The sequence below is a fragment of the Adiantum capillus-veneris genome, chromosome 29 (genome assembly GCF_014529385.1).
Source record: "Adiantum capillus-veneris isolate H3 chromosome 29, ASM1452938v2, whole genome shotgun sequence".
Taxonomy (NCBI): domain Eukaryota; kingdom Viridiplantae; phylum Streptophyta; class Polypodiopsida; order Polypodiales; family Pteridaceae; genus Adiantum; species Adiantum capillus-veneris.
In genome coordinates, this window is record NC_140959.1 from 135,688,544 (window position 1) to 135,709,878 (window position 21,335).

Consider the following 21,335-nt stretch of genomic DNA (forward strand, 5'->3'; position numbering starts at 1 on the left):
GTAGCCTTCGTGCTCATTGGACGCGCTCTATTATTCTCTCTCTTCATATGGCCCTCCAAATGACCTCTGAAATTTCCTAATGATATAGCTCTCCCTGCTATCAACCAAGAAGTGGATTTTTTTCTTCATGGTGGACTATTGCAATTGAGATTATGAAGGCGATGCAAAAATCAATGTGTGAAACAGGATCTATGCAAAGTGTCATGATAAAATCTAACCTTTACGGATCGCTTAGCAATCACGTTCTTATCTTATTCTCGCAGGTATACTTGGTGCGAAAATCGAGTTGATTGAATGTCTAAAACGCGGCTATTTTGAGAAGTCACGGGCTTTTCGAGGAAAAGAAAGATAAAAGCACGATGGGTGGTTCGTTTGGGGATCATTCACAGATCTCCTCTTCTGCGAGTGCGAGTGTGATTGCGAGTGTGAGTGCGAGTGCGAGTGAGACGGTGCATGCAAGCGGACTGAAGCTCGGGGGTGGCCGGGAGGTTTGAGCTCTGTACAACGGAGTGCGCCCATATATTCCATTGCTCCTCTGTTGTATCAAAACTCCGCAAAAATCCATCAATATAAAGATCTCTTTCTCTATCTTTGGTTGTCTATCTCTATTATTCTGTTCCTGTGACAGCAGGAAATCCAATTCTTAGGGTATGAATACCCATATCCTGACAAAAACCGTTTGATTGAAGTCAAGATAGATTGGAGTAGCTATATTATTATCTAACTCCAATTGTTAAGTATGGCACTATATAGTCCGACCAAAGACTAGTAGGGAGAAAGGAGTTGTGTTTAAGTATAGAAATACCCTCATAATTGAACCATACTTAGACAATTGTATTGAATAATATATTAAACAACAAAATTTTAAAACAGTGTCATAAACCTCAATTATCAATTCATTACATCGATAAAACATTCCATTTATAATGGATAATACAATCATTTAGATCACAAATTTGATCTTTGATCATTACAAATTGATATATTAGTGTTGTATCTCTCTGTGTCCACCCTTTGGGATGAGCTTCCACTACCTCTACATGGAGAAGGATCCAGCTGTTACCTGCATCCATACAAAAACATTCAGTTAGAACTCGCTATGTTTGGGCGTGTTGCAGGTGTAGACACTGGATCCGGTTGTTATCCATGTCACACCTGTAGACCTACTTTACAGCTTACCTGAGGATTGAACATTTAGTTAAACTCTGAAGTAAGATAAACACTGCTTATGGAGTCATATGTATCCCAGTATTTACTGAGTTTTCTCAAGAAATGATGCTAATGTCTGTTACTAATTCTAACACAAACAACTATATACTTTTGGGTAAAAGACAACTTGATTAAAATTGGGCAGCATTTCGTTCGAAATTTGATTAGTTTTTTTAAAAAAACCAGTTTATGTCATCTCTAAGCAAGACCCTCCATGGGAGGTTAATGACTTCATCGATAGAAAAGAGGTATTACATGTACCCGATTGTCAATACGTCGCATTACACTAGCTCGTATAACCATCGTGATAGAAAAACACTAATATGAACAGCCTTATCTAAATCGGCCAGCATCTTGTTTGTACTTAGAATAAGTTTTCACAAAAACCAGGTAATGCCATCTCTCAATGAGACCCTCCACGGGAGGTTTTTACGGCTTGTTTTGAACCTGCAAGAGATGATATATATACACAAATTTGAAGCGATTGTATGAGATTAAATCACTATAAGAAATCAGTTATTCCTGATTAAGTAGCACAAGATTGACCAGACTCTAAGTAGGTAGTTGTCTATGTGTTTGTATGGCACAAAGGGGTTATCATTTAAGAACTAGTTTACAGGTTGACAAATGTGGGATATTCAGTGTGATTGCCATGCAAGAGAAGACTAGCAAGTAGATGTTGTATATCTTAGATCAGCAAGTGATATTCTATACTGATGAGAAAAATCCAAGCTTTACTAAAAACTTTATGAATTGCATAAAACACAGATTCTGTCTCAAGTCCTTGTCAGCCTCAGAGTTTCAAGAAGCTTCCTTTCAGTATTTGTCTAGCAAGTTATTAACCATACACGCAATTCTATCAAAAATCGGGCAACATTTTGTTTGTATTCTTAGCGTTTTTTAAAATTTTCAATAATCGCAATCTCCAAGGAGACTCTCTCTAGGAGGTTTAAGGCATTCAAAAATGTAGGTGTTATTCCCTTGTCTCATAACATTCCAAACGAAACTTCATAATTCACCATCATCGATCTAATACCACCATTTTAGTATATCGAAGTGTAGCTCCCAATTAAATTGTCAATCAAAAGTTTGACTAATGTTACCATATACATGTGGTAGTGATGTGTGTGAACACACTAGGACCGCCGGGGCATTTTTTCCCTCTTTAGGAGGTTTTTTCCCCCGTGCATTATATATACGCCCATCACTCTAGGGCTATCTATCTTTCCATTGCACACTAAGTAACACACTCTCTATTGTGTGCCTTGAGCTTCCTTCGTCTTCTCCAAGCTGTGTGTGTTTCTCTGCAACCCTAATTCCAACAATTGGTATCAGAGCAGGTCACGTCCTCCCGGGCTTAGTCGCCAGCTGCTCCAGCACACGCTTGCTCACCTTCTCCGATTTGGGCTCATTTTGGCCTCATTTCGAATTTTGATTTGGGCTCATTTCGGCCTCCGTTTCCACTACAAGCAGTACTGCACAGGCGATTTTGTCATTTTGTGCAGAATTTCTGTCAGTGCCATTTTCTACATAACAGGTGCCTTATAGTCTTCTACGGTTTGTGCTATATAGCACAGGTTGTTCCCGCTCTATTTCTCCTATTTTCGGGCAGTTTTCACATCAGCTGCAGCATTTACCATGGCTGACAACAACAACACAGATGTGTTCAAGATGTTTTCTGCTGAGGACAGGTTGGATGGGGACAACTACCCTATGCGGGCTTATATGATGCAACATGTTCTTGTGTCAAAGGGTGTCTAGAACATTGTGCAGGGCATTGATGTACGTCCTGGTTCTGATGATGTAGGCGATGTTGAGGATGTTGTAGGTCTTGCTGCAAGGATTGCAGCTGTTAGAGTTGTTTTGCCTATGGCAGAACAAGCTCGTTGGGATGTTAAGGATGCACAGGCTCATGCATTGATTGCGTTGTCTGTGAAGCGCACCATTGTTCCTCACATCCGTTCAGCAAAATTTGCAAAACAGGCTTGGGATGTTTTAGCAGGTCTTTATGCAAGCCGCAATGAGGCTAAAATTGCTTTGTTGTGTAAAGAGCTGGAGTCGAAGATTATGCATGAGGAAGATGATATGGACACTTTCCTTGCTAGTGTCAAGGATATCAATGAGCAACTCATTTCTGTAGGTGAAGTCATTTCAAACAGTTCCCTAGTTCAGACTGTTCTTGATGCCTTACCAGATTCCTACCAGACTTTTGCTAGTACTTGGAGACTGATGACCCAAGGAAATCCTAAAGTTTTCAAGTTTGATGCATTATGCACATTGCTGTTGCAAGAGTCACTTTCTAGAAAAAATAGGACTAGGCAGCGTGCAGTTGAATAGGCTTTTATTTCTTCTCAAAGAAAGGGTGGTAACAGTAATGCAGCCACTTCTTATGGTTCTACTGCGAGTGGCAAAAATTATGTTCCTAATGCTTCTGCTGGCAGTACTTTGTCTGGAAATTCTGGTGATAAAGGAAAAAAGAAGATGCGTTGCCATTATTGTAAAGCCAATGATCACTTGATCAAGTCGTGTCCTAAGTTGAAGGCCAAAGAGGCTAAGAAGAAAGAGGGTGGTTCCACTGCAAATGCTGGTTCCACTACAAATGCAGCCATTGTTGAGTCTTCTGTGAAAGGAGAATGTGTTGCTGATGCTGTTGCAGAATGGGCTTTTAGCGTAGAGTGCACTTACAATCCTGCTGTCCATGATGCATTCTTGTCAATTGTTGCAGATTCACATGTGTGGTATTTCGACAGTGGTGCTACAAAGCACATTACCTCACATCGTGAATTGTTTACCTCTCTCGAGTCTGTCCCTCATGGGAATTCAGTCACTTGTGCCAACAATGCCTCTTATCCAGTTCAAGGAGTTGGAAAAATTGTGCTCACTGCTGCTAATGGCAATTCCTTCACACTTGTTGATGCACTTTATGTACCTGGGATCAAGAAGAATCTCTTGTCTGTATCCGCACTTGCTAGACTTGGACTTGTAGTCAAATTTGTGGATGACAGATACACAGTTCATGATCTCAATTTTGGTGATGAAATTGTTGCATCTGGACTTTTGTGCCGTGGGCTGTATAAGCTCACTTTGTATGACAAGTGTGGACAAAATTTTGCAAATACTGTTGCAGATTCAAGGGCTATTTCAGATGCAAAACTTTGGCATCCACGTTTTGGTCATCTGAATTTTGCTAGTTTGTTGCGTTTGCAGAAATCTGATATGGTTTCTTCTTTGCTGCCTCTTGAAGCACCTGTAAAACATGTTTGCGAAGGCTGTATTTTGGGTAAGATGCAGCGTTCTAAATTTCCAAAGGATGGTTCAGCTCGGGCCACATGCAGGTTGCAACTTGTGCATAGTCGTGTTTGTGGGCCCATGCAAACTCCGTCCTTGGGCAATTACCTGTACTTTGTGACTTTCATTGATGATTACTCCAGGCATGCATGGGTATTTCCGCTTAAAGCGAAGTCCGAAGTCTTTATGTGCTTCAACAATTTCTGGCTATGGCTGAAAATGTCTCGAAATGTACTATGGGCACCCTCCATTTAGATCAAGGGGGGGAGTATATGTCTCATGAATTTAATGCATTTCTGGCTAGTCGTGGGATAAAACACCAATGTACAATGCCTTATACGCCTCAGCAAAATGGTGTTGCTGAGAGGAAAAACAGGTCACTGACGGAAATGGCACAATGTATGGTCAAAAGTCAAGCTTTGCCGTATTCTTTTTGGCTTGAGGCCATCATGTGTGCCACTTATGTACTAAACAGGTGTCCTACGAAAGCTTTGCAGTCTATTACTCCATATGAAGCATGGCATGATAGAAAGCCTTCTATTGAGCACATGCGTGTTTTTGGCTATTTGGCATATGCTTTGGTGCCACAAGTGCAGCGCAAAAAATTGGATGATAAGGCTGTCAAATGTACAGCCTATGGGGGTTTCTGAAAATGTTTTAGATCAGCCTATTACTGATGCATATGTACATGATGTACTTGATGAGGAAAGGGCTGAAAATGAGCAGGCTAGAGGTATGCCAAAATGGCTGGTGCACACCTTGCGTGACAGTAAAGTGGATGCACCTTTGTCTAGTCGTACTCGTTCAAGTTCTCGCCATGCATCTTATGCATCAGATTGCTATGCTTTGGCTGTGTCTAGCTTACATGATGTTGAGGAGCCTCTGACTTTTGATGAAGCACAAAATTCAGAAAATTGGATGGCTTCCATGCAATCAGAATATGATGCACTTATACAAAATGACACATGGACTTTATGTGATTTGCCTCCTGGCAAGAAGGCCATTGGTACGAAGTGGGTTTACAAGTTGAAACGCAAACCATATGGTGAGATCGATCGCCATAAGGCTCAACTTGTTGCAAAGGGTTATGCACAGAAAAAAGGCATAGATTATGAAGAGACTTTTGCTCCCACTTGTCGTATGACTACTGTGCGTTTTCTATGTGCATTGGCAACTCATTTTGGTTGGGATGTACATCAATCAGACATTGTTACTGCTTTCTTGAATGGTGACATATTTGAGGAAGTTTATGTAACGTAGCCTCGTGGTTTTGTCATAAAAGGACAAGAGGACAAAGTGTGCAAATGTAACAAGGCTTTGTATGGGTTGAAGCAATCTCCTCGTGCTTGGTATGAGAAAGCTGACACTCATTTGGTCAAACAAGGCTTTCGTAACAGTCCAACAGAAAGCACATTGTATGTAAAGCGTGAGGGTGATGTATTTCTCATCGTGGTTCTTTATGTTGATGATTTGCTGATCACTGGACCAAATGAGAGACATATTGCTGAATTTAAGGCTGATTTGAATGCTACTTTCAAGATGAAAGATTTGGGGCTATTGCATCATTATTTGGGTATACAGTTTAAGCAGTGTGATGGTGGTATTTCCTTGTGTCAGAAAAGTTACATAGAGACATTGCTATGTAAGTTTGGACTTGAGGATTGCAAACCTATTGCCACTCCCATGGAAACAGGTTTGAAGTTGAGTCTACATGATGCTGGTGATCCTGCTGATGTAGATCTTTACCAAACTGCTATTGGCTGCCTCATTTATGTATGCAACACGAGGTCGGATATTCAGTTTGCAGTCTCACAGGTCAGCAAATTTATTCATAGCCCAAAGTTTAAGCATTGGCAGGCTGTCAAGCGGATTTTCCGCTACCTTAGTCGCACTTTACATCTTGGCTTGTTTTATCCCAAAAGGGGATCATTGCCGCCATACTTACATGCTTTTTTCGACTCAGATTGGGCTGGTTGTTTTGACATGTGAGTGTCCACAAGTGGTTTCTGTTTCATGCTTGGCAGTTCATGTATATCATGGTTGAGCAAGAAGCAACCTACTGTGGCCACTTAGAGTTGTGAGGCTGAGTACAGGGCAGTCTTCACAGCTACGGTTGAGTGTGTATGGCTCAGACGCCTTATGGCTGATTTGGGTGTTGGACAGAACACTGCCAACACTATCTACACTGACAGTCAGAGCGCATTGGCAGTTGCGAGGAACCTAGTTTTTCATGCTCGCACAAAGCACATTGAGGTGCATTACCACTATGTCAGGGAGAGGATCTGGGCAGGAGAGATCAGCTTGGCTTATGTGCCAACACAGGACAACCTTGCAGATCTTTCCACAAAGGCATTGTCTCGTGAGAAGCTTGACGCTTTCCGCAAAGCTTTGGGCTTACTCCTCTTTGTGGACTGATCCTGTCCTCAGGGCATGGCACTTCCCTTTACTCATGTGCCAGCTCTCGTTCACCGCATCACTCCAGGGGGGATTTGTTACCATATACATGTGGTAGTGATGTGTGTGAACACACTAGGACCTCCGGGGCATTTTTTCCCTCTTTAGGAGGTTTTTTCCCCCGTGCATTATATATGCGCCCATCACTCTAGGGCTACCTATCTTTCCATTGCACACTAAGTAACACACTCTCTATTGTGTGCCTTGAGCTTTCTTCGTCTTCTCCAAGCTGTGTGTGTTTCTCTGCAACCCTAATTCCAACAACTAAGAGTTAAGTCTTATAATTACTTATTGAAACTTCATTGTATTGTAAGTTTCGTGCAACTATTTGATTAAAACCATATTAAAAACACAAGTATTCTAAGTAGGTGCCAAAGCACCTACCTGTTTTGTTGGATTCCACTGTAGCCATTGTCTATGTACCATGCTATCAATGTAACTTGACATGTATTCTTATCGAAAGGTCTCTGTCAAGTTTCCTTTATAACAACAATCACTTTGTCATGGATGTGAGCCATAATGAGTAACATCTAGAAACCAATCTAAGTGTATATGTTGGATTATCAATTGACATTTTATATACAGCAAAACAACATTTTGTATCTAGAAAAAATCACGTGATCGAGTAGAGAATACATTACTTGGGGTGGGCGCATCAGAGACCAGCTTGGCGTGCGAATATGGAATGTACCAAGTAGGGGATTTACTACTGAAAACGTAGAAAGAGGAGGAGGAGGAGGAGTGCCTGAATGATGCCATGCTTTGATAAGTTCAAGCTCTTTCCATATCCTGAGTTGCATCGATGTGTGTAAATGCTCTCCTAGTCCTGTGTATGTGCACTGGGCACCAAGCGAGGCTAAACATTAGGGGTTACTAGTTGCTGACCATGTGTATGCAAAGAGGTTCTAGACCAGCTAAGGCTATTGGTTGTCCGATGTGAGTAGAAGAACTTCAACCATGCCTGCTAACTAATGAGCTCTCTCCACAGATGTGCCTTATTGCTGCGTGTATGTGTGTTCAATGTGCATTCGACTCTGTGTGTGTGTGTGTGTGTGTGTGTGTGTGTGTGTGTGTGTGTGTGTGTGTGTGTGTGTGTGTGTGTGTGTGTGTGTGTGTGTGTGTGTGTGTGTGTGTGTGTGTGCACGTGTGCGTGTGCTGTGCGTGTATGTGTGCGTGCGCGTGTGTGTGTGTGTGTGTGTGTGTGTGTGTGTGTGTGTGTGTGTGTGTGAGAGAGAGAGAGAGAGAGAGAGAGAGAGAGAGAGAGATATGAGTGGTTCTTGCGGAATCTCATCCTCTGTGCACTCTTAGAACCCGCCTGGTAAGTGAAACAAGAAGGCGTCCATGCGTACCTTGCAATTCGGAGAAAACCTTCCCATGTGTATTTGTGAGGCCAACGGGGCAGCTGAGAGGAGTTATGAAAGATCATGTTGTGTGGGTTGGTGCAAATATGCACAACCTCCTAAATTTTCCCAAGGAAAATAAATTATGTCAGCTAGCCAGTTGCCAGCACGGCCCTATCCGACAAGAGTTGAACTCAAGACCTGTTATTCAAGAGAGAAATGGCATACCCAATCTACCACAGAAGGGTGATAGAACTAAATCCAAGCACTAATATTGTCAGTAAATATATTTCAAGTGGGCGAGTTACAAAATTAAGGAAAAGTCCAATGAGGTAATTTTTTGTCGGTATTGGTGTGTCATGGGTCATTTTTTTCAAACTGAACAGATTGTGGATAACGTATACCAACGCATTCAAGATTTATCTATAGCCAGCCAAGTTTTAACAAAGACACTACCGTCTCGATACCAAGAGCGAGATCACCAAAGAGGGAAGAAGTCAACCAAGGGTTAGCCAGGGAATTGTTAGCTAGATAAGTGTGTGTGTGGCCCTCCCCCGTCCCAAAGGAGAGATCCACTTGGTGGAGGATGGTCCACCCACCAAGTGGACCAAGGGTTAGTCAGGGAATTGTGAGCTAGATGAGTGTGTGTGTGTGTGTGTGTGTGTGTGTGTGGAAGAAAGAGAGAGAGAGAGAGAGGGAGAGCGCGGGTTACCTCTTTCGCTTGAGCGCCAAAAATGCAGATCTGAGGTCTGATTTTTTGGTGCTCTTGATTTATTTTTTACCCCTGTCGGCATCGCTATGAGCGTCGCTATGCAATAAAGAAAATAGCGATGCCTATAGCGATGCTCATAGTGACGCCGTGGATTTTCACTTTTGAGCGTCGCACTGCGAGCGTCGCTAATGTGAAGTACCTCTTGTAGTGGAGTTTTTGGTTTACTCATGGACCGTGAGTTTTAGCTTTTCTCACAACCAAGGATTTTAGGTATACCCATAACCTGGTGCTACCACAAAGAACCTTGCCTCAAACACATAGGGTGTAGGCCAACAAAGCTACCATCATATGGAGTTTTTGGTTTACTCCCAAAACTTGGGTTTAGGTTTACCCAATAACCTTATGAGAAGCGGTTTCCAAATCAGTGACAATGGCTTGAGAACAGACCATGGTAGAGTTCAACAAACCACTTGAAATAATGAGTATAAGCCCTCCCCCTCTTGACAACAACATTGGGGTGTGTGTACTTTTGTCGGACAATAATGAAAGTGGGGACATAAAAACTCAAAGCATAAAAATAAATGGGAGGTCTTACCATTTTTTCATGTGGTAGTGTCTATAACCGGTACAAATCTGACATGCCAGTAAACTGACATTTGATATGCTAAAAAAAAGCTTTTACAAAACATAAATGATGGGGTTGACACTAGACAAAACCATAGTAAATCTATGACATTGAATAGGGGAAAACAATTTTTGAAGTCTTATACCATGTTCTTGAAGAAAATGTTCGTGTTCTGTATCAATTGCTTTATTATTACAAGTTGTATCTGATTGACAACAAAGGTCAATAAATTGACATATATGGCATACGAACCCGAGAGAGGTGATTCATTTAAATTGACATGCAAAAATGACCATGTAATTTAACACTAGTCTGGTAACATAACAAGACATAAAAGTGTCCTTTGAGGGTTTTGGAAAAAAAATTAAAAACCATAGTAGATTTTTGAAAAATTATTTCATGAGCTTATAGTTCAATGACTACTACGTATGGAAAAAATGAGAAACCTGTAAAATTTCTCATCTCTTGGTCACAACAAGCCACCAAAGTTTTTGGACTAGTGTATTTTGCCCAAAACAACAATTCCTTACGATTGATTGCTTATAAATAAGAGTGGGGATTTTTGTAGGACATGAGATAAAATGCCCCGCTAACTTCAATGGGTTGGTGATCAAAACATATGGTTGCTTTTGCCTCACCATTTTGTTTTGGGGAAAAAAATATATGTATAAAACAGTTGCATTTTTATCATTCTTCGGACCTATTATCAAAGTTTCTATAGTCACGCTCAATAAAGATACTATATACATGTTTTCTTAGTTCCATTTGGGCCTTTGGATTCAAAAGGAGCCATGGAGCATGTCAAAAGAGATATCTTACTAAGTGCAACCTTGGGGACAGTGATGAAGTGCTAAACACAGCAAACATGATAAAACTAGGGTTAGCATCATGACCTCTAGAATCCCTTAGAAACTACTCATTTGTAGTTTCTGATTAGATATGGTTACTATGTACAAAATAAACACAATTGGTCTAAGAAACTAGCAATATTGAGAAAGCTATACTTGCTGCACTAAAATGTCTCGTATTCTTCAGCAATAAAAAAACTCAACCATCATCATATACTATGCTATATAGCGTATTAGGTCCCCCAAAACTGAAGGAACATTATCTTTATGTGTTATACATGCCACTTACACAATCAAATTGTATCTGGATATCAAAAGAGGCACCAAAAAAATCACAAAAAGTGCTAATTTTGGCCAAAAAACAGGATTATGCAATTCTTGTAAGTTGGTCTTAACTTTCAATTTTAACACCTAGTTCTCCCTAGAAGCATTAGAACAGGTTGAGAACTATGAAGGCTTATTCTTTAGCAATTTAAACCTCACAAACATGAAGTTTAGAGTGGTTTAGTTGCAAAACGTTGAAAAAAAAGTACAAAACAGGACTCATTTTTTCACACATTTTAGGCCCAGAAATGTTCTGCAAGAGTAAGATTAATGGTGAGATCGATATTCCAAAAAAAATGTCAAGTTTTTTTCAGTTCATAAGGCAATTGTATGGATGTATATCACCTAGAAATTCATTTTCATACTCTTCAAATAATTCAAGAAAAATGGTCACTTAATAGGGCATAAAAGTCTCCAAGGACATAAAAGTGTCTTATTACCAGTCTAGTGTTAAAGCATCTTGGTCCTTCAAGTTATCACCTTCAGCTGATTGACAATACCTCAAATCAATCCGCATATGGTCTCTCCAATTCAATCCCACATACCCAGATGCCTCCTCTAACAACTCTTCCCCATTGTGCGGGTTCTTTGGTGATAACATTTTGAGATGCTTGCTAACAAAAAAATTGTCCACTTCTTGACTTGATAGCTTAGCGCATGTAGCCTAGGGGGGAATTTTGATATGCTAAAAACCTGTCACCACCATTGCCAAACACCACATTGCTATTGACAAGAGCATTTTGAAATGCATCCTTGATGGATCACTAATTTGCAGTACCATTTTGATATCCTAGTCAAAGAGGAACCACCTTCTGCAATAGCATTTTGATATGCTAGTCGAAGAGAAACCGCCTTTATTGTAGATGGATAGACAAAATTTTGATATGCTACCGTCTTTTGAACCTTAGAGATGATGGTGTTTTGAGATGTAACCATTAGAGGCAGACACATGAGCTACACCACCTGAGAGCTACCGCATGCAAGATTCGATATTGTCTTAGGTATCCTAGCAATTTTTATTTCTTGCAAAGATTGATGCATTTTGATAAGCACTCACCAATGCCGCCTTCATTGTCTAAGAGATTTGCCTTGCCTACGACATGAGCTTTGAGGTAGTGTTTCAATATGTAACCGCCTACACTTTCCAAGCATGTTGCATGAGCTCTGATTACACTTGTAGGTTGCAGCGCTATGGAGGGTGCCACGAAGGCTTTGCCATGGCTAGGGATGAGCATACGGAACAAAGAGCAATGAGAGGGAGAAAGATACTTTGACACCAAGAGAAAAAAGCAAGAATAACACGCTATTCGATATTATTTGAACATCTTATATTTATAGAATTGATAGGCTAACTTTAGCCACTCCTTTCCCATGCAATGTCCCCATAAGGAGTGGCTCATATCAGCTTATCAATAAGGAGAGTGTCCCACGGGCTAGACGACTGGTGAGCAGGGCTTGAACCCAACAAAGGTTCCTCGGTATGTGATTTTAGTAGGCCTACAAAGTACACTAAATTCTTGTGGGGAGGACACAAGTCCAATGGAGAAAATGAATTTTGTTCACATTAAAGAAATAATCGAGGAAAAAAATGCAGCTTTATGTACTCTAAGCATCATTCTAAGTTGAAGTTCACGCTCAAAAATTTGGACAAAATTGAGAGCATTAAGAAAAAATGAGGTTTAGAGGAATTTAGGGATACATATAGCATGTTGATTACGAGCATTGAAATTTGTGCACAACGGTCAAATCCATGCAAATTATAAGCCTTGAAATTTGTGCACAATGTTCAAATTCATGCAAACCAATTATTTTTTGTTTTGTAACTGTAAGATTTCTAGTTGTTAAAACCAAGAGAAATTGTACAAAGCTTGACTAACCACATTTTACTTCCGAAAGTCAGTGAGAACTTGTCCCATCATAGCAAAGATTGGTATTTTTGAAATCTTAAGCATGACAAACCTATAGCTAGAAACTTTCAGAACTGAATTCAAGTATAAACTGACCTTGCTATCTTCTCTGAAAGTTTTCACTACTACCTTAACTGTTAAAAAAATTGAAGGATTGTAGTAATTATTGAAGCATAAGAGTTTTTATAACCTCCCAGATATTTACCATTTAAGCAAAAAATAAGCTTGAAAAATAGCAAAACTGAATCTTAAAGTAGGCAAGTGCTCAGGAGGGACATCAATGATCTGCCATAGTCTAAAATAACAGCAGGGGGCGCTAAGGGAGCTGAGGGGTTGCAATGGAGTGCAAGGAACTACTATATGCAAGTCGTGGTTGCCAAAAACCTATAAATAGACCCGCTAGGCTTCACAAATTCACTCAGACTCGAAGACCTCGCCAAATCTCTCTAGCATAGAGAGACTCTGCCCAAAAATCACTAGAGAGAAAAATCTATAGTTGATTAATGAAGGTAATTAATTCTTACCCTTGTTAATTTAGTAGAAATATACTAATCTTTATCTAATTTTCTTAATTAATCTAATAAATTAAGAAGATTAAATCTCTCTCTCTCTCTCTCTCTCTCTCTATTATAAATTACACTCTTAATACTAATACACTATTGATTATTCAAATTATGATGAGGATTATTAATATAATTAATTATGAACCCCTATTATGAGTGAAAATTTTCAATTTTGATCTTGATTAAGAGAAATTATATCAATTAAGCTTAGATAATTACAAGATAATTATCAAGATTTTAGATAGTACTAAAAAATTGAGATAATTAGTCTTAATTTTTTGATAAAATTTAGCAAATATTTAATCAAATAATTAACCATTTTTAGTCTTAAAATTAATGGAAATTTTATTAAATTATCTTAATAAATCACAAGATAATTATCAATGATAGATCTTAGAGTGAATAACGTGTGATAATAAACTCTTAATTAGTTATTCAATTTTACTCATTATCCTCACCCAAGAATCCTATTTTTTGCTAGATTTTTATAATGATAATTATTAAACATGATCAAATGTTAATGATATATTTATTAAAGATAGATATAAGTGTAAAAGAATTGAGATATTTATCTTATAATTAGGGTCAAAAAATATTTTCAATTTTTAAGTTTTTTGTCCTGTTTTCCCTTGCGAGAGAGGACTAGGCCTTCTTCTAGGACGATAGTCCCAAGACATTATCAATGGAAAGGTCTATTCCTTGGATTTTTCTAGCTTAGAGACTCTGACTTTTATTAGACCCAAAGACCTGTCAAGGATCCCTTCTTGACCTTGGTGTCCACTGGTTGGGGACCCCTCACATGGTATCAAAGTGTGTGCTAATTAAGACTTAACCTAGGGGAAAGTTTAATGTATTATGATTGAAAAAATGGGTGTCGACAAAAGAGATTAAAAATGTGTGTAATTGAAATGAGAGAGAGAAAGAAAAAGAGAGAATTGTCCCCATCTTTGCAGGAAGAATTCCATCAGACCTTCCACAAGTTTATGACCTTCAGTATCATGTTTATCGGAGTATGCACATCCCGAAGGTACATAGTTTGGAAGAGTGTGATGAAGCTATTGGGATACATGTTTTCCCCACCTACTTGGGAGATTAGTTGGAGAGGGCCTGGTGGAGTCTTCCTCATAAATGCGGGAGAATTGGAAGGTTTTGCATTAAATCTGAAAAGACTCAAATGGGCCAAAACGCTTTGGGTGATTGAAGTTTACTTTTTCTTTGGAACAGAGGATCCAAATGAAACCCTAGTAGTAGATGGTATACTAGTGTCTCAAAATCAATGGGTATTTAACAAGTAACTACTATAGTCTACCTCAGAAAAATTAGGCCCATGGGTGTAGGTACTCATTTTAGAGAAACAAAAGATGTTGTGTTTTGTGATCCTGTATCCAACCCACCTATGGTTCACATGCTTCTTTTATAGGACTGTTGATATCATTGTACATATTAGTTTCTCTTATATCAACTATTGTATTGATAGCCGTTTTTTGGATTGCCATAGTAAGCTACCTCACCGTATCAAATCGCTCAAACATTTTGGTTATCCCTACCATTTCACTGTACATAGGCGTGTGTGAGTTAGGGGACTTTTCCCATATCATCTTAAAAACCCTTAATTAGCTAGTCACTGGGCTAGTTGAGGCCAAAAATATAAAAAATATAAGTATATTATGGCCCATTTGTGTGTAAATATTTCATTGTATATAGAGCTTAAATAAAAGGATTTTTCATAATTATTTTGGTATTTATTTAAATATTTATACTTAGGTGTGTGTTATTTATGCTATGTACATTAACTCATCATTACCATATTTTTTCTTACCATTTTGCATACTCTTTATTCAATATGAAAATAATTTCATGCAAGCTTCTCTTATTTTTGGTGTAACTCCATCCCAACAAAAATCCAAAAAAAACTAATTTTATTTATGTGTATATTTTTTCACTATTGTGATTTTTTCCTTCCTACATCTATTCTTTATTACTCTCATAAATTAGACCACAAAAAATATTCATCTTTTTATGGTAGACTTATAATGAGAGAGATTTATTTTGACCCCTTTATATTTTTTCCACCTATATTATTTATATTTGACATGTACATATTTTTTAGACCCCTCAATATTTGATTTTCTTAGTTGTACTATTCATTTATATAATGATCTCAAAAATATCTTCAATTATAGACCTACCAAATAAGGTCAAGGGTATGTGGAATGCATGCATGCACCATGGGGAGCTCACTCTTGGAGGTATTCAAAAGAATCATCCAAAGAAAGACCTCACAAGGACCTTGTGCAGTGGAAAAAACAGTCGGTTTTGCTGAATTTTTAAAGATCACATGCTCCTTGAATTTGAAAATGTGATACAAACAAAAGTTGTAGCTCGTGAGCTGAACTTTCACCACAAATTTTTTCATATTTTTTTGAGCTACGAGCTGTGAGCTATGATTTTATTGGTGGACCCCAGTTTGCCCATGCTATGCAGCCACACTCCCTCTTCCACTTTATCATTTTCCTCTTTCACACACACTCCTCCCTCTCTTTCCCACTCCTAAACCTGCAACTCCCATGTCCTAATTCACCCTCTTCACCATTGCCATATCTCTCACACCTCCATAGCCTTCATCCTCCATTTCTACACCCTATGTGTCCCCCTTTCTCTCTACATATATGTCCATATTACCTTACTCTCTTCAGCTTTGTAAAGAACTTCAAAAAATCAGCAAAAATCCAATGATAACCTCTGCAAATGAAGGCTTTTATCATGAATTTTCCAAGGTTTGAAGATAACATAGCTTCATCGACACGCGTTACTTCGCCATGCTGACCGCATCTTCTACCGGTGCTGTAAAGAGGTGAATGTCAACTTCTCCAAGCTTCAACCTTGCTTTACAAGCTTATCCCTTCTCTAACTTTTCTCATCATATATCTCACCATTTGGTGAATGATTTTGTAAATATTTTGTAGTGATAATTACTAACTACTAACCACCTTATTGTAAAATGCACCCTCTACTACAGTAGGCACTCCCAAATTATTCACTCAATCCTCTCTCCTTTCATCCTCAATAATTCTCTTCCCTTGAGCCCACATCCATGTGACTCAAAGGATAAGAGAGACCCACCCTCATTCAAAAAATAAAATATGCATAATATTTGATTTCTTCAAATAAACTTGATTAGGTCTAATCCTAATCGGGGCTTCTAAAACCTATAAATAGAGCCCTTCTCTCCCTTGTAAATCATCACATGATCACACTACACCACACCATTCTCAACACATAACACACCACTCTTCAAGCCTAGTTGTGTAGAGTGTGTGCATTGTGAGTGCTCTATTCCATCACTACACATAGGTTCATGGAGAAGCTTGAAGTTAGTTATGCCATCTAGAGGAGTGGAGTGATACTATACTCTGCAATCACACTTTTAGCCTACTCTTGTCCATAAATAAGATTCATAGTTTTGGGTGCAATTGTATGCTGCAACTACGACTCTTCTCTCCAAATTGACTTGATAAGTTGGCTCATCAGGTGGTTGAAGGTATATTGTCCTTGAAGTTTGTTGTGCCATTTCATGCTTGGTGGTTTGAGGGCTTGTTGAATTGTTTGCCAAAACTTTCAATTGTAAGAGGGTGCTCGGTGAGAGGGCTCCCGTGACCCTAAGAGAATTTGTGTATTGGCAACAAGGTCAAGTTTTGTGTTGTCTTTCTATTTCTCATCAAGCTTTGTGTGCATCTAGTCTTTAAGGCTAAGACTGAGTTGCTCAAGTTGATTTGTGCGCTTTACCTCTCTCTGGCGTGGTGAATGTTTGTGTTTGGTGTGTGTGGCTATCTTGCATTCCCCTCTCTTTGTGCGTTTGAGTACAAGGAGATATCACATGCGTCCTCGTTCGCATCTACAACTAGGTGGTGCCCCTTTTCTTGTTTGATTTTTGGCTGTGGGTTGTTGTTGTCTCTGATTGTGATTGCCCCAGCCCCAATTGAGCAACACGGGAGCCTCGAAGGGTGTTTAGAGGCCGCTCTTCTTGTTGCCCGCCCCGGACCGCCTCATTATATACCATGGTTCTTCTGGGATACTGTATTTCATGCTTATTTTCGATAAAGAATAGAGTGTTTATTATTGCTGGATCAAAGCAATTCAAATAAAGTGAAAAGTATCTTGTTTAAGAAAATAACAAGTTGATATCATTAAAAAAAATGAGAGCTCTTCAATAACACTAAACTCCACTACTTAATCCCAGGATTACACTCGTGTAAATAGCCTCTACATCGTTACACAAGAGAAAAAAATACTACTAAAGCAAGCCCAAATCCCTACCTTCAAGGGAGAGGGACCCAACTTAGAGCAAGATTCCAAAGTATGGTTAGATGCTATGGACGACTATTTCAAAGCGGCAAGAACCACTTAGAAATACCAAGAAATTCTAGGTATGTTCCACATCAGTGGAGATGCCAAACTTTGGTGGAAGTAGCATTGCAAAGATAATCCCACCAGTAGCCCATCTTGGAAAGATGAAGCAGGCAATCAAAGAACGCTACCTCCCTCCTGCACATCTGGCTATTAAGATGAATGAATTCTTTGGTATACGCTAGTTATGACTTTCACTGGAGGAGTACTACACCAAATTTGTGTCTTTACGATGCTATGTGTTGGGCTGTAGGCCAGGTGGCTGTGGTAAACCACCCTTAATCACTTTTCACCTAATGAATATAGGGAGAGAAAGTGAGAGAGTTGACTTCTCTCTCACTTTCCTCTCCACTAAACCAACTCCCTGTGCAACTTCTTCTTCCCCAATTCCCCCTTACACATTGTCCCTTACTAGTGCACCTACACACACACACACACACACACACACACACACACACACACACACATGTATCCAAATGGACACACACTTATCAATTGGTATCAGAGTTCAGGTGGGAATGACAGTAGTGGCGGTTGCAGATCGCAGAGCTTGCACGGGAGAGAGCTCAGCCATAACCGGGCTTGGAGCTCGGAGCTCAAGAGAGGGAGTCAAAAGAAAGCTAGAGATTGGAGCTTGAGAAAAAGCTTGTCTTGGAGGAGAAGGAGTCAAAGGAAAATTGAGCATAGCAAAGCTTTTCAAGAGCTTAGAGATCTTGGATTGAGTAGCTCATGAGCTTGCACGTACTCGAAATTGTTGGCAAGCAGGTCGACAAGCCATTGAGCAAGCTTGGTACAGAGTAGTAAGCAGTGAAGGGCATCGAATGTTGGCAAGAGGAATCATATTTTCAAGCAAATTGAAGGCTCTATAAGAGAAGCTCTTGACATTGCACGAGATCTCAACAACAATAGACGTGTGTGTGTGACCACACACACACACACACACACACACACTCTCAAACACCAAGGAAAAGTCGACAACAATAGAAAATTGGGCAAGCTCAAAAAATGGAACAATAGCCTCTATGAGACAGGACGAGAGAAGCAAGCAATTAAGAGGGGAATTTCTCCCAAAGGCAGCAAGTGGACACCACAGGGGCGAGCTACAGGAAATCGGGGCAAAGCAACGCTACACACACACACACACTCAATGGCATCAAGTTGAACAAGCCAAGTAGTGCCGAGGCAGGCCGTGAGCATCGCAGGAATCAAAGAAGGACTCGATATAGCGCTGTTGGTTACACACAAACAACCCATACACACCCTCGTTGCCCAATTCTCATGCTCCACGACTTTGAGCACCGGTCTCACTGGTGTGAGTTTATGACATTGATTCAGTGGCTCGGCTTTAGCGGTTCTCCTCGGTGTTTCGCATCGGATTGACATTACTCCCATTACAAGCGGATTACTAACATCTGACCCAACATCGGTTACACACAAACGACTTTTTTCCGCGATCAACAGTTGTGCTTGCCCATGCACGGGTGATGTACCTCTACCATAGAGGAGTGAAACCCAGCATCGGCATCAAGTGCACCAATCATGCTTGTGTGGAATGGTTTTCGGCTATGACACCTTTGGCAGCTATTCCACTAGCGTTGGTGCACCCAAATTGTGTCGACCCATGGAAGTGCCAGTAGAGCTGTGGTGTAGAAATCAGTAGCCTGATGGGGAAATGCTTGAACATGTGTTAGATGAAGATAGCAACAAATGCAATTGGGATGTGTATGCCAAATGCGGCATTGTATAGGTTTTTCGTGGTTCTCAAGCCTTGTAAGGCGGAAGGTGCTATGATGTCTATGCCAAGTCGGACATCAAGGTCAGCTAGCTTGAAGGTTTTTATGTGCACAAAGGGAGGTGCATGGCAGGTTGAGGGTCGAGCATCCTAGCAAGTTTGAAGCGGCACAACCATGAGGTTCATCATTTTTCAGCGGAAATATCCTTGGCCGATAATCATTGCAGGGGTTGGCTTTTGCTAGGGACGGGATCATGACCATGCACGAGCTTGAGATTTGGGCAAGGGAATGCCGAGCTTGACATGACAGCAATCGATGGGACTTCTTGGTGTGGGAAGCTAGGCCAAGCTGGCGTTTTGTTTTAAAAAGAAAGAATCAAAGCTGTTAAGGGCGGCACTACAGATTGCATGGGAAAATACACCATCTGGTGGAGCGAGGGACTGGGCCTCTGGCGGCAAAAGGGAGTCAGAAGGGCTGTCGCGAGGGGATGAGAAGGCCTTTGCAAGGCGCAGGGAAGCTCAGTTGTGAGCAAGAGAGGGGAGGCCAGTTGTAGAGGGGGTGACCACTAGCGATATCGCTAGTGGCCAAAGTGGAGAAGGCTTGCAAAAGGAGAGCCGCCAACGTCTGGCTTTGAAGAAGGACCGGGTCATGAGCATGGGTTGAGAGCGCAGGCTGGTGGGGTGCTGATAGCCGTCAAGGGATGAAGAGAGAGAGAGGGGCACTCGCCAGTTGAAAGGGCTTGGAGAGCTGAAAACGGAGCTACAAGTAAGCGGGAGGGAATTGGAGGCCGCAATCAGCACTTAGGAGTTACCAAGGCAAGCAAACGAGGGAGCAAAAGCAGCATGAGATGTGCAGGGCCGTGAGGAGGGACTTGAAGAACCGAGCTTGTCACGGGGTATGCAGAGCGCTGAGCTTTGGAGGGTAGAGCGGGGCTTAGAGAGCGCTCGAGAGAAGGCGAAGTGGTCGACTGCACTTGAAAAGGGAGGGAGTATACTTGAAGGGTCTGCCTCAAATTGTTTTTGAAGGGTGGTACACACTAGGACGATGGGAAGTCTTGCCACGCTCATCAAGGTCACATCAAGATAGGAGATACATCATATTGTATACACTTTCGAAAGGATTTTCTCGGATATTTCCTTGCTCTACTCTCAGATTCGTGTCATCTCTATCTACTTGTGTATCATCTCTATCTACTTGTGTACTGTGTGTCAGTATTCTTTGTGTGGGTATCGAGTATGCAAGGTGGATGTCAGCTTAGCATAGAATGGGCGTATGCTAGAGACTTTTGCAAAGGTCTGAGGTTATTGCTCAATTTTGAATTGTCTATAAGGTGCACTGAAGGGTTCATGTTGAAGCCATGATGATATGCTTTGTGATTGGGTGTGTGAAGTCGGGGATGGTTGGGTACGGGCTTGGGCGGTGATTGTTTGCAGATCAGGAGTCTAGGTGTGTGTTTACTAGGGGATAGGGATGCCGTGAAATCACTGGGCTATAGAGAGGCATTCAGATTGTGTGCTAGTGGTTTTCTCATTTCCCCCTTTCCATCGTATTTTTACCCGGCGGCAGAAATCAGCACATAGCGACACCGAGATGCAGGTTATAGGTTACAGGGGATTTTTTGACCTGTTTACACAGAACATTCTCCAGGTTTCTAGACACAGCACTTTCATACGCAGTTTGGCAGCCATTGGACAATGGATTTTCTGCGGACAGATGCGTTGACAAATGCATATTGCTGTGAGCACACCTAGTGCTACTAAGCTCTTTTGAGAGCAGATATCTCCGCAGCTTACTCATGTACATTGAGTTGCGGACATTGCCCACTATACTACGTGTGGAGCCATTTTTGGCTATTTTGGAAGATTTTTTTCTGTTGTTTTCGAGACTCATACTAGAAGAGCCCTTTCTGAGACTGTGGCTAGTCC